The sequence below is a fragment of the Phyllostomus hastatus genome, unplaced genomic scaffold, assembly GCF_019186645.2.
Source record: "Phyllostomus hastatus isolate PE091 unplaced genomic scaffold, TTU_PhHast_1.1 phas_contig_90, whole genome shotgun sequence".
NCBI lineage: Eukaryota > Metazoa > Chordata > Mammalia > Chiroptera > Phyllostomidae > Phyllostomus > Phyllostomus hastatus.
Genome location: NW_025333984.1, coordinates 8,390,782 through 8,405,563, shown reverse-complemented (window position 1 = coordinate 8,405,563; position 14,782 = coordinate 8,390,782).

Genomic DNA, 14,782 nt, shown 5'->3' with positions numbered 1-14,782 from the left:
CAATACAATAAAAGTCCTAGAGGAGAACATAGGCAGGAAAATCTCAGATATTCCACGCAGCAATATTTTCACCAATATGTCTCCTAGAGCAAGGGACATAAAGTAAAGAATAAACAAAAATGGGAATTCATAAAAATAAAAAGCTTCTGCATGGCTAAAGAAAACATCAGCAAAATGAAAAAGGAACTAACCATATGAGAAAACATATTTGCAAATGATACCTCGGACAAGGGTTTGATCAACAAAATATATAAAGAACTCATAGGACTCCACTCCAGGAAGATAATCCAATTAAAAAGTGAGCAGAGGACCTGAACAGACACTTCTCCAAGGAGGCCATGCAGAGGGCCCAGAGACATATGAAAGGATGCTCAGCATCACTAGCCATCAGAGAGACGCAAATTAAAACCACAATGAGATACTACTTCACACTGGTGAGAATGGCCATCCTAAATGAATCAACAAACAACAAGTGTTGGAGAGGTTGTGAAGAAAAGGGGACCTTGGTGCACTGTTCAGGAAACTAAATTTTAAATTTTATTCATTGTTGAACAATATAACTTTAAATATAAAAGACATGTGACTAGTGGCTTTCATATTGGACAGTGTACACTTTGTTATATATTTAAATATTGACCTTATGTTTAAGTAAAAAATAAACATTTGTAGGGTCACAGTAAACTGAGTAACATAATTATGGTGCATTCAATCTCTTATGTCACTTTAAATGTAAACTTCTATGATGTTCTCTGAAAATTGTATGAGGTATATATATCAATTTTAAAAACATTTTATCCACAATGTATTTTCTATAGGCTTTTTAAAAGTACTTTTTGTGGTAAGAATTAGACTTTATCACTTAAAAATTTTACATTGCTAGTGTCCCTTGTCATTCCTTTATATGATAGTGTTCTCCCTATAAAGAATTCTTTTGAGGTACATATACAAGGTTACCTTTTTTGTTTGAGTTGACCAAAACTTCTATTTAGAGTAATTTTTTATGATACATCATCCATGTAAAATAAATGAGTATATGTTATAACAACATATCCAGTTTTTACCAATACTGTGCATGCATAGCAATTTTAGAGCTAAATATCATTATCATTAAACAGGTGTTTTGGAATGGTGTAGTACAAAATAGTAAATGTTTGTTTAGACTAGGGATAAGATGGCTTAAGCGTGTTGGGATCATCCAAACTCTAAAGGGTGTTATTCTTTTCTTTTATTTTATTTTATTATTTTATTTTATTTTATTTTTTTGCGTGTTATTCTTTTACTAAGAACAACAAGGTACAGCCTTCAGAGCAACTTCTTACAAGGCATACTTAGGACCTTTGAGTTTATCCATAAACTCTCTCCTTTCATATCTTGTAATTTGGAAGTGAGTCTCCCCAATTAGCCATATGGCCATAGTGGGGATGTCAGACATTTATAAAGAAAAGTTCCCCCCAAAACTTGTCTGTATAAGTCCAACTACAAATTAAGTTATAGAGGAACACTTACACAGAGAATCATTTGAACAAATGACAAAGCCACAACTACAGGTATGCCTTGGGATTTGTGTTCAAGAATAAAGTGCTTATTTTGAGCAAGGTTTCTTTAACAAAAGTTGGGACAAATTTGAGTAAATTTATGGTGATACTGGACTCTTGCAGAAATTCTGAGATGTATAGTGGCTGCAAATATGCTCTTGTAACTTGTCTGTTAGCCCAAACCATGCATTTTGAATAATCAAATATACTTTTTTGAGATTTCATGAAAAATTCCTCAATAAAATTTTAAGAATTTTAGGTCATTTGCAACTTTCTTTTGTATAGGTATAAGTCTTCCTAGAACAATTGAGTTCATTTTCTAACTCATGTAATATCTCTCATTTTCGTTTCATGTAACATTGTATGTTCAGTGGGGGGAAAGAGTATAATTATATGTTGCTAGTAGTTCCCTGTATCTCTGCCCTAACTACCTTTTATGGACTAATAGTTCTTTGAAAACAATGACTAAGTAGATTCATTATTTAATAGGTAACCTGACCCCTCCATATACTGTAGTTTATTTATTGACAAAGGAAGACTTGCAAAGAAATTCATCATTTTACGATAATCAGGTTTTCTTGGCTAGGGGTGGAAGACTTCCTTGGTATCAATTCACCATATGGAATGGGAATTAGGCTTGTTCTTATTTAGATGCAACTCCCATTGAGTTCATATAAGGTTGTCACTGAATAAGAAGTGCAAAACTATCTTTTTGTGATTAATTTCTCTTTGGTAAAAAAAATCACACCATAAAGCATTTTACCGACCTTTCTACCTACCATTCCCTCTTTCCATTTTGGGGGACAGCACAGATTGAATTAATAATACTGTTGGGACTGAAGGAATTGGACATTTAATGCTTTTTACTTTATTTCAAATGACCCTTCAAATGCCTGCTTTGGGAATGAAACTCATCATTCTGTGAGGGTAATACAGGAAATATTTTCTCTCAGTTGCAAACAAAGTCCCTCTGGCACAAGGTTTTTAAAATTTTTGGCATTAAACCTCCTAAAACCAATCTGTGTTTAAAATTATTTTTTTTTTGCTTTGGGGCATATTATATTTATATATTTTCTCTTTATTTCACAATATTTAATCTAGTGAGAAAGTAGCTTCTTAGGCCAAACACAGAGTCCAACTTACAGGAGCACAAGGTAGGGAAATCTCTGCAATGTAATGCCACAACTCAGTATATTATTTATAACCGGAATCATTTTAAAAACACCAAATATACAGTTATTTCCTTGTATTTTGCAAGGTGTTGTTATCTATATAAATTTTATTTAATAACATACATTGAATTAGAATGAAAAATTGATGAAAATATACTATGCTTATAATTATGTATTCAAAACACTTTTCATTCAATAGGCAACTCTATAATCCTTAAGTTGGTCAGAAAAGCAATGTCCATGATTCTGCCTTCTTTCTGTGTTGAATAAAGCTGCACTTGAAGAATGCTTATCTGTTCTTTTTCTTTTGTGGTATTGTCAGAAACCTGTGATTTTTAGCAGAAGGCACTTTTGCCTCTGAGGAGATATTTGTTTTGTCAATTTCTGGAAGGAATTTATAATTGCCATGATTGAGGGAAGGAGGTGCTACTGGAATCTACTGGGCAGAGACCAAGGATGCTGCTAAACAGCCTAAGATACATAGGATATCTGCACAAAGTGGAGAATTATCCCATGCAAAATGTCAACCATCCCAAAGGTGAGGAAAGAAAAAAGAAAGAAAAAGAGAGAGAAAGAAAGGTTCAAGATAGAAAATATCATCCAAAAAGAAACTGAGTTTATGTCATAAAATTATACCACACATTTCTGTGTTCAAATGCTAGGTCTCATATTCACTGATACATCTGATAAGGGTTTCATATTCAAAATGGACAAAGAACTTACAAAACTCAACAGCAAAAAAACAAACAATTTAAATAAAAAATGGACAAAGGACCTGAACAGATACTTCTTGAATGAGGACATACAGATGGCCAATAGATATATGAAAAGATGTTGAACATCACTAATCATCAGAGAAATGGAAATTAAAACCACAATGAGATATCGTCTCACACCTGTCAGAATGGCTATCATCAATAAATCAACAAACAACTAGTGCTGGAGAGGATGTGGAGAAAGGGGAACCCTTTTGCACTGTTGGTGGGAATGCAGACTGGTGCAGCCACTGTGGAATGCAAATGGTGATTCCTCAAAAAATTAAAAGTGGATCTGCCTTTTCACCCAGCAATCTCACTTCTGGGAATATATCTGAAGGAACCCCAAACACTAATTTGAAAGAACATAAGAACCCTTATGGTCATTGTAGTGTTATTTACAATGGACCAGATATGGAAGCAGCCCAAGTGTCCATCAGTAGATGAGTGTATAAAACAACTATGGGACATTCACACAATGGAATACTGCTCAGCTGTAAAAATGAAGGAAACATTACCCTTTGTGACAGTATGGATGGACCCGGAGAACGTTATGCTAAGTGAAGTTAGCCAGTCAGAGAAAGACAAATACCATATGATTTCACTCATATGTGGAATCTAATAAACAAACTCAAAGGAAAGTGGGGACAAACTCATAGATGGAGAGCAGGATAACAGCTAGTGGGGGTAGGTGAGGGGGTGGAGGGATTGAGCAAAAGAGAGAAGGAATTCATGGACATGGACAGCAGTGTGGTGATTTCTGGGGTGAGGGGTTTATAAGGGGACTAAATGGTAATGGAAAAATACAATTAAAAATATCTTAAGTGGAAAAAATAAACTTATACAACAAGACATACCAGACTGGAGCATCCGAGCCCATGCCCAATGATAACAGCAAAACAAAATGAAGCCTGCACAATCACCCTTGAATCTTCTGATTTACAACTAATTGCCATGACCACCCAGCTCCATCCCCCTCCTCTTTACACCCAATAAAAATTTAAAGCCCCTACATTTCAAGGCTGGTGTATCTCTTCACACCAGCCCCTTTCCCTCTTGGAAAGTAAATACAAATTTTGCTCTCTGCACTTTCTTCTCTTTGTGAATTATTTCACAACCCGTATCATGCTAACAATAATAATATAAATAGTTTTGTTAAGATTTAGGTAAATTCATCCATAAGATATTCCTGACAGAATTATTAAAGGAAATAAGAAGTATATAAAATATAATCCAACTTTTTCAGATGGATGTAATAGAGGGCAATTATGAGATTATTTTTTCCTAATACCTTTACTTCTGCAGATATTTTGTAAACAGGAAAACAACGTAAGGCAAAGGACTTTTTCTTGTTGATAATTCTGGTAACTAAATATCCTTAGGAGTTTCAACATGTATCCAAATTCAGATAAATGCTATATTTTGGAGGACTGCATGACAGCAAAGCTCCAAAAATAGTGCATTGAAACTTTTTACTACTTCAGAAGTCTACCATTTGTTGTCACCAACTTGTTTCTCTACTGGTGAGACTGATGGCTGATTTAATTGTCCAACCATATCTTTTTGCAGATAAAAACTATTAGAATTTTTTCCTTCACATTCTACAGTACTTACAGTACCTCATTCACTGCTTGATGAAACTGTTCTACTTTCTCTTGAACAGAGAATCCTTGCATTGTGAGGAGAATACTTACCTTTCTGTTCTTTTTATCACGTGGTAAGCTCATATATAATTTTCTACTCCTATTATATAGTTTTTAGCATTACTGCTTTGCAGTTCTCTTCAGACAGTGTATGATTATATTTAAGCTTCCCTTGAATATGTTTCATTTTTCTTAATCCACACTAAGTTTATATGAATTTGAATGATGTCAACTGACATTACATGAATTGAAGCTTTCCAGAAGTTTGGATTCACTTATGATACAAGAATACTGAATAATGAACTACAGCATGTTGTTTTTCCATGGGACTCAAATACACCAAAAACCTCAAAAGATGCACACAGATTTCAGTAATAAAATAAATACTATAACTAAAGTATATTTGATCTACAATGAAGTTTACTTCTTAGAATTTTAATACATCTATTTAATACATTTAATACATCTTTTATAGGGGACATTTCATTACTTCTGATTTCAGAGAACATATTCTAATTTAGATAAATCATTGTAAATTAAATAAAACTTGCTGTTTTGGAGATTGCTATGGACTGAATGCTTGTGTCCCTTCAAAATTCATATGTTGAAACCCTAGTAATTGGGAAATAATTAGGTCAAGAGAATAGAGCCCTCATGAATGCAATTTGTGCCCTTATAAATGAAGGTCTCGAGTGCTCTCCTGTGAGGACATAAGGAGAATTCAGCAGTCTTCCATCTTGGAAGAGGGCCCCACCAGAACATTGCCAAGCTGTCACCCTGATCTCAGACTTTCAGTCTCCAGAACTGTGGGAAATAAATTTATGGTTTTTGTAAGCCATCTAGTCTATTGTGCTTTGTTACAGCAGCCAAAACTGATCAAGACAGAGATATTTTCAAATTGCAATGATATTAATGAACTAATATTTTAGAAGTCACAAGATGTGAAAAGTTGCTTAAAAGAAAATTCAAAATGTCATATGTAATAAGGATAACCATCACAATAATGTATATTCAATCAGTAATATAGCCCATGTTCATTAACAGTCTCCATTTTAGTTATGGGAAGCAATGGCACTGAATTTGACCACTGCACTGAAAAAGTGAAATACTATAGCTATGGTGAGCTAAGCTACATAATCAGATTAACTTTCAAGTGTGGATTACTGTAGAACCCTTTCAAGAACATTGAATGGGGATATACTTGTTAGACTAAAAATGTGGAATTGATGAAATTAAACTTCTTTGATCTTTAAAGTTTCCAGAATCTCTCAAGCTTCTTGAGCAAGTGTATACATAAAAGGGGAAAAAAGCCTGAGTAACATGCTAGCCTTTATTCAAGAATTCCTTTAAAAATATCATGCTGAAATGTTTCTTGTATTAGTAAAATTCGATTTTTAAATGTTTTTAATGTTTTATGAAATTTGGAAAGTGGATACTATTGGGCCTTCATCAAGTATGTATTGAATAAAAGCATCATACTATTGAAATAGGAAGAGGCCTTTGTACCTACTCTTGCTCTTTTGCTCTCTATTTAGCCAAAAAGTCAAGAGGCACAATTTTCTCTCTTGAGGCTATAATTTCTGGTGGGGATATTTCACCTACATAGTTACCTGTATGTTAACAAGAACTGTGCGTTGTTGAAGTTACAGATGTGCATAATGAGTAGAGCATGACCTATGCAGTCTATTTCTTCTGCTAAATGCCTATGATATTGTATCTGCCATGAATATAATGGAAAAAAATATACAGCTATGTCTGGGTTAAAGCAGGCCTTTAAGTATGTACCATGGGTTTAATTTACCTTGAACTTCCGATTTGCAAAGCTATAAAAGCACTTCTTAGTGACATAGATAGCATTTAGAACAACATGTATTTTTTGCATTATCTGATTGCTAAAAACACACTTGGTTAAACTTAAATACAGTACGAATTTTCACTCCAAATGGAGGAGGGTAGCAAAAGTATTATCTTAGGAAAGAATTTGTTCTCTTTTATCTCTTTAAAAGTCAGAGCAGTTTGATGTCTAGAGAACATTTAACATAACTGGTATTTGATAACAATTACCTCAGACTATTTCTCAGAAAATCAAATGATCTCAATACACTAAAAACTATGGAATTTGGCCTGGCTGGTGTGGCTCAATTGGTTGGAACATTGGCCTATAAACCAGAAGTTCATGGGTTCAACTCTTGGTCTAGGCACATGCTTAAGTTGCAGTTTGGTCTCAGGTCGGAGTGTGGATGATGGGCAACATCGCCTCTTGTTTCTCGCTCACATCAACGTTTATTCCCCTTCCTCTCTCCCTCCTTTCCTCTTTTTCTAAACTCAATAAGCACGATGTCCTTGGGTGAGGATAAAACTTTTATATATATATATACATATATATATGTATGTGTATATATATATATATATAATTTATTTTCATAATGACTTAAATATTTAATTGCCAATTTAAATTTATGTCACAATCTCTAAAACTTTGCAATTCACATTTTTCTTTTACGGTATACAGCTTAGGGAAATATATGGAAGACTAAGTGTTAAATATTCTCATCTGTTGCATATTTTTGTTAAATAGTAATTTACATGATTAATCAAGTTAGCTATAATGTACAGAAATGACATACACATATAATTAATATTTAAATAAAAGACCTTAACCTCAGGCATATCCAGAGGATAGAATATTTTAAAGAGATTCGACTCCATCAGGGAGATGCTATTCAAATTTGGAAACTTTATATCATCTCACAAATCTTTGCATCACAGTCTGGCTTCATCTACCTTTCTAGATCAGTCATGTACATGCTTTCTCTGCTTTTGCCACACTGGTCTTTTCCAGTGTCTGTCTTGCTCCTTCTTTTCAGAGGGCCTAGGACATTATTTTCCCCCTTTTTTACTTGGTTAACTCCTATTCACTCTTTAGATTGTAACTCAGTTATTCTTCCATCATTGAAACCTTCCTTGATCTTCCTGTCCAGGTAAAATCCTCTTATTACCTAATTTTCATAGCGCTTCTTCACTGTTGAAAAATTTCCAAATTTTTTACTATTTTCTTCATGTCCATGTATTTCCTACTGTTCTCTGTATACCATGGCTCAGAGATTGTGGTGGGTTATGTGCATCATTTAATTCCCAGTTCCAAGCATAGTACATTGCACATAGTAGGCACTTAGAATGTATTAAATGAGTGGATTAAACCTGGTGCTGGAAAAGTGAACACTAAGTTAACTTTACTGCCAATTCTCATGGACATTTCTGTATTCTCCAGCAGATTACATGACTCTCCGGGAGCTAAAATTGTATCATATTCAATTTTTTAACTCTCACAGTGCCTAACACAGTGCATTATGCATAGAATCTATTTGATAAATGGTTATTACAAGTCCAGATGGCGTGAATAAGTAAAAATTATACAAAATTTATATATGTAACTTACTTCATACCATTTAGAGATAAAAATGAAGAAAAATAATATTCTTTATACTAATTCTCATCTGTTATATTTATTTTCACTGTCCCCTAGTTTACAACAGAACATATAACTGTCCATGGAATCCTAAGTAAGGGTAAGAGAAAAGAAATTCTCATCATTTCACAATCTCTGTGGTAAGACTGGTCTATGAACATCTATGTATATGTGTGCCTATAGATTACTTTTGAAGTAGACACAATCAGCAGTTGCCTAAGAGAATGTGTGCAAGCAGCCTTCAGAAATGCCTAAGCACATAATGCTCCCTCTCTGGTCTGCCCCAGTATTTAAAATTCTCAGAGTAGTTTATCATTTCATTTCATAGCCAAAGACTTCTGTCAATTCGGTTCTGTGAGGTTACTGCACTAAATAGTGGTCATTTACCCTTGACTTGTGTTAATGTAATGATAAGCCAATGAAGGGATAAGTTTTGATGAAGGTGAAGAGATCAGCTAAAGTGTGACTAATGGAACACTTCTCGGGATGTGGCATGGATTAGAGAACAAGAGGTGGGAATGATAGAGGCAATAAATGGAAGCATTCAGATGGAGGAGAAAAAAATCAAAGGGAGAAGTGCAAGCACAAGATTTGGAACCATGAGCTAAGGCATAAGAAACCTAGTTCTATAATGTCCTATATCTATGACTTTAGGAGAGTTACTTATTATGTCTCTGAAAATCAATTTGTTCAATAGAAAATGCCATATAAAACATCTTAAATTATTTATGCTATGTACAAAAATGCAATAAATGTTTGTGGAACTTGAAAGACAAATTTCATCTATTTTTAAACTTATCAAGTGCACTAGTTATTTCTATAATATCAATTCAAGTTAATGCCAGACACCAACATTTCCTAGCTAATTTTAATCCTAACTAAGATAATAGGACATTATTTCAAATATTGAGAAACCAATCAACAAGTGTTTAATATGTGCATCATACAAGGTACTATGAAAATAATGAGGTAAGATTCCTCCCTATGAAAAACGTAACCTGTGGTCTGGGATGTGGACTTGGTAGGCATGGAGAAATCCTTCACATTTATTTATTCAATAAGGTTTGTTAGTTCTGTCATCATACCAAGCATAGTTTAGGCACTAGGGATACCAGTATGAGAAAAACAGACTGTTTTGAAGTGTATATTTTATGGAAAAGGCATGCAATGGATTAAAAAAAATAAATATATAACAGCCAAGTAGAGATAACTAGTATGAAGAAAAATAGAATAGGGAAAGGGGAATAGAGAGTGACTGGGGACTGATTTTATATAGAGTGATCAAAAATGACCTCCATGTTAAGAAAACATTTTTAGCTGACATCTGAAGTGAGAAAACAAGCCACATGAATGTTTTGGGGAAAAATCAGGCAGAGGGAAAACCAGTACAAATGTCTAAAGTAGGTACATACATGGCATGTTCAAGGAACAGCAGGGAAGTCATTGTGACTTTAATGAAGTAAAACAAGGATGGGTGGTAGTAAATGAGGTCAGAATGGTGGCAGAAGGGCAAGATTGTGTAGAATCTTATGTATATTATTTTATAGTCCTGGGGCCATCAGGTTTCATTAGGTATTGAGCACATGATCTGACATGTATTCTATTCTATTTTAAAAGATTTTGTTTATTTATTTTAAAGAGAGGGGAAGGGAGGGAGAAAGAGAGGGAGAGAAACATTGATGTGAGAAAGAAACATCGATTGGCTACCTCCTGTATGTGCCCCAACTGAGAACTGAACCTGCAATCCAGGCATGTACCAGGAATTAGACTGGTGACCTTTCACTTTGCAGGATGATGGCCAACCAACTGAGCCACACCGGCCAGAACTGACATCTATTTTAAAAGCACCACCCTGGCTTCTACTCAAAGAATAATCCAATGGCTGAGGGAGAGTGGAAGCAGAGAGACCAGTTAAGAAGCAATTTCATTAGTCCAGATAAGAGATGATGGTAGCTTGAACAAGGATCGGTATAAAGTGGTGAGAAGAGTTGGTGTATAAATATCCTAAAATCCAGGGCACACTTAATTAGTTGTTGGTATTCCTGTGGGGTGTGAGAGCAAGTCAAAGATGACTTAAAGGTTTGCAGGGGGATATCAAAATATTTGGATATATATGTACTGTTTGTGATGCTTATTAGGCACTCACAAGATGACATTTGGATGACAAATAAGCTCATGAAAAATTCTCAGCATCATTAGTTATCAGAGAGTTGTAAACTAAAATCATGACATTTGGCTGCATAACCCCTAGAATAGCTAAAATTAAATATAAATTTATAATAAGGATGTAGAGAAACTAAAACACATTGTTTGTAGAAATGTAAAATGGTATACCTACTTTGGAAAATAGTTTTCCAGATTCTTATAAACTTAGCCATATACTTATCTTATGACCCAGCATTACTGCTGTTATGTATTTACACAGGAGCAATGAAAACATATCTCTACAAAAAGACCTATATATGAATAGTCATAACAGTATTATTTATAGCACTTAAAAATGAGAACCACCAAATCTCCATAAAAGGTAAATGCAATATAATACAATTCCATATTAAAGAAAATGAAATGTTATTATATGCAACCACATGGATGAATCTTAAACTATTATGCTGATATATTAAAGAATACATATTGCACAATTCCACTTGTATGAAACTCTAAAACAGGCAACACCAATCTATAAAGATAAAAGAAGATCATGGTTCCCCATGCTCCTTCATCTGGTGCTGAGAGGCTTCCCAGGACACAGGAATTTCTGTGTAAAACCCAGGACTGTCCTGAGAAAGGCGGAATGGGTGGTCAATCTTTCTGTGGTTCGGCTCCAAGGATTGACTGGGAAGGAGCACAAGTAAACCTTTTGGGGATAAAGGAAATATTCTGTATTTTGATTTTGGTAGTAGCAACACGGGTGTATTTATTTGTCAAAGTTGATCCAAATATAGAAACCTAATTATGAACATTTTATTGTATATAAAATATATGTCAATGAAGTTTATTTAAAAATAAAAACAAAAATATTTAATGGTAAGTTATAGAAAGTATAACTTTTTAAACATATGCACTGATATTCTCACTATTTTTTTAATTACAGAAGAAGTGGTCAAATATAACAGAATGGTCCTAAAGTTACTTGGATGCTAGATATTTATAAAATCACAAGATTTCTATTAATTTCAACAGCTAAGTGATTGTTGGGGGTCTCATAAGGACATAGATTGACTGAGGACCACCAATGCATCTTATCACATTGATAGTAAAACCATATCTGATCCATAAAATGCTATGGATTTGTCTGGATAAATTCAACATTGTTTATAGAATATCAAACAAGATAACCAAATTGTGAATTATTTCGGGGATCTGATTATGCTGTATTTCTAAGTATATTTCAAATCAAATGCTGTGGAAAGGTATAGTCAGACCATGGAGGAAAGCTAAATTATCAGGAGCATTTTCCCCTTTGTATTAAAATAATGTAAGTATAACCAGAGATAACCCTGGGTAACTCATAATGAATAATGTAGGCAAAAGTAAATAACAAAATATCCACCAGAGATAGACTTTTTTTTTGCTAAATAACCATAGTAATTCCAATGACTGAAGGAGTTGAAATAAAGTCAGTCATGCTGCATGTCCTCCTTTTATTTACCTTTTAAATGTTAACTCATATATTTCTGATTTTATTTTGAACAAAATGTTAATGCTAGTGTTATGAAAATACAAAGAAACACTGAGATGTGGTGTGAAAAATATCCCTTTAGTAGCTCCCTATTTGTGTATCAAGTGAGGTGCACTTATGAGTTAAAGTTAATTTTATGCCTTTTTGTCATCATTTTGTACCATATTTACTTATTCTGCATAATCTGTATTTACTTTATAGTTAAATTATAACCGTAGGGTTTAAGCCTTTCTATTGCACACTATAAACATATCTCTGCCCAACCCCTTCAAATTGTATGTCTTCTATGTGGAAATGAGATTAATATAATCTAGCATTTAGGGTTGTCATGGGAACTGAACAAATAGAATGCACCTGCTGCATAATTACTTATGAGCTTATTTATCCCTCCTCCCTTTTTGGACATATGTTGTATGCCTCTGTCACATAAAACTGTATCTCTAAGTTTATATACCTGCATATTTGTCTATTTATGAATTATTGTTCTTTTTTAAATACTCACCTGAGGATCTATTTATTGATTTCAGAAATAGAGGAAAGGGAGAGAGAGAGAGAGAGAGAGGAGAGAAACATTGGTCAGTTGCCTCCTGTGTGCACCCTGATTGGGGATCAAACCTGTAACCTAGGTGTGTGCCTGACTGAGGATCAAACCTGCAACCTTTGGGTGCATGGAACAATGCTCTAACCAACCGAGCCATGCAGCCAGAGCAATTATTGTTCTTTAGAATGTGACAGTATAATGTGGTAGGTAAGAACACAGATCCTTGGATCAAACTCAGTTGAAGCTCCACTGTATCCTGCACTAGCAGTGTGACCTTTGGGAAACCTCTTAACTTTTCTGTTCCCTAGTTTCCTCATTTCAAAAATGAATATAATGGTAACACCTACCCCTTAGGATTTTTGTGAACATTAAATGTTATTATATGCAAAGTACTTAGAACAGTACCTGGCCCATCGTAAGCTAAATTATACAAGTGTTGCTCATTGTCAGTAGAATATAAACTTCATGAAGGTCAGATTTTGGTCTCTTTTGTTCTCTGTTATTTCCTTCAATTCCCCAGGAATTCCTCTTCTAGGGATATACTCTATTATTTCCTGATTTCTGCCATGAGTTCCAGGACCATTTCAACTGCCTATTCAATGACTCTTATTGGATATAATAGACATTTCACACTTACCATGGAACATCACTCTTGGTTGCTCCCAACTTATTTCTGCCTTGATATTCCTAGTTGCTCAGGCCCAAAACTGGTAGTTATCCTTGATTTCTTTCTTTCCTTTACACACACATTTATCAGGAAGTTGCATCAGCTTTTACTTTAAAATATTCCACAAATCTAATTCATTCTCACCTTCACTCCTCTCATCCTAGTCTAAGTCACCACAGTCTCTCTTTCTTGGATATAGAAATGTGTCATAACTAATCTTTCTGCTTTCTCTCTCTTCCTGCAGTCAGTGTAATCTTTTCTTTGGAGTTAAAAACTGATCATATCACAGCTTTGCTCAAAATCTCCAATGACTTTTAGTCACATTTAGAATAAAATCTATTCTTATTTTCACATCCTTTATACCTCAACCTGATCTAGCTCCTGGATACCATGTAATTGGGTTGGATCAACCCCATTTCATGCTCTAGGGCTAGGCTGTAATTGGTACAAGTTATATATTCTATTCAACGATAGTGTAAATGGTTGAAGGCTCTGGGCATAACTAATGTCATGCCTATCAGGGCAAATAAGTCTAACTAATGAGATGTATGTTTGAGTTATCTGAGAAGCAGACTCTTTTGCTAATTGGGAAAGAGGTAACATGTTCCTGAACCTTCTGGTGTAAAAGAAATTGGACATATTTAGAGTATACATTTTAAGAAGTTTTGACATATGTATATGAGGGAGGATACAAAAAACACAGAATTATCTTCTGGAGGGTGGGCCCATTTTACTACAAGCTTCCCCCACTAGGTGAGTGCTCTAGGAACCCGTCTGTATCAGTGTACCCACTGGTGTTGTTGTGAGAGGCTGCATTCAGCTTCAGTGAATTTTTTAGTACTCTTTCAGTGCATTTGCCCATTTCATGATGGGTGACTTACGAGTGCATCTGCCTGCAATGCACTGAGCGTTAGCAGTTTTTGACCAAAAACAGCATGACCCCTGTGCCCCACCCTCTCTATTCACCCGATCTCACCCTGAGCCACCTTTTCTGTTTGTTTGTTTCCCTGGATGAAAAATGTCCTCAAAGGGAAATGTTTTGCTGATATGGAAGAGGTGAAAAAAGATGACAGAAACACTAAAAGGCATCAAAATCAATGGGTTGAAAAACTGTTTTGAACAATGGGAAAAACATCTCAAAAGGTGTATTGCATCAAATGGAGATTACTTTGAAGGTGACTGAAGTTTAAACATGTGAGAATAAATACTCAATTTTTAATAAATAAATTCCTTTTGGGGGGCCCCCTTGTATGTGTATATACCCATGAAACCATAACAATAATCAAGAAATATATCCATATAAATATTCATCACCCAC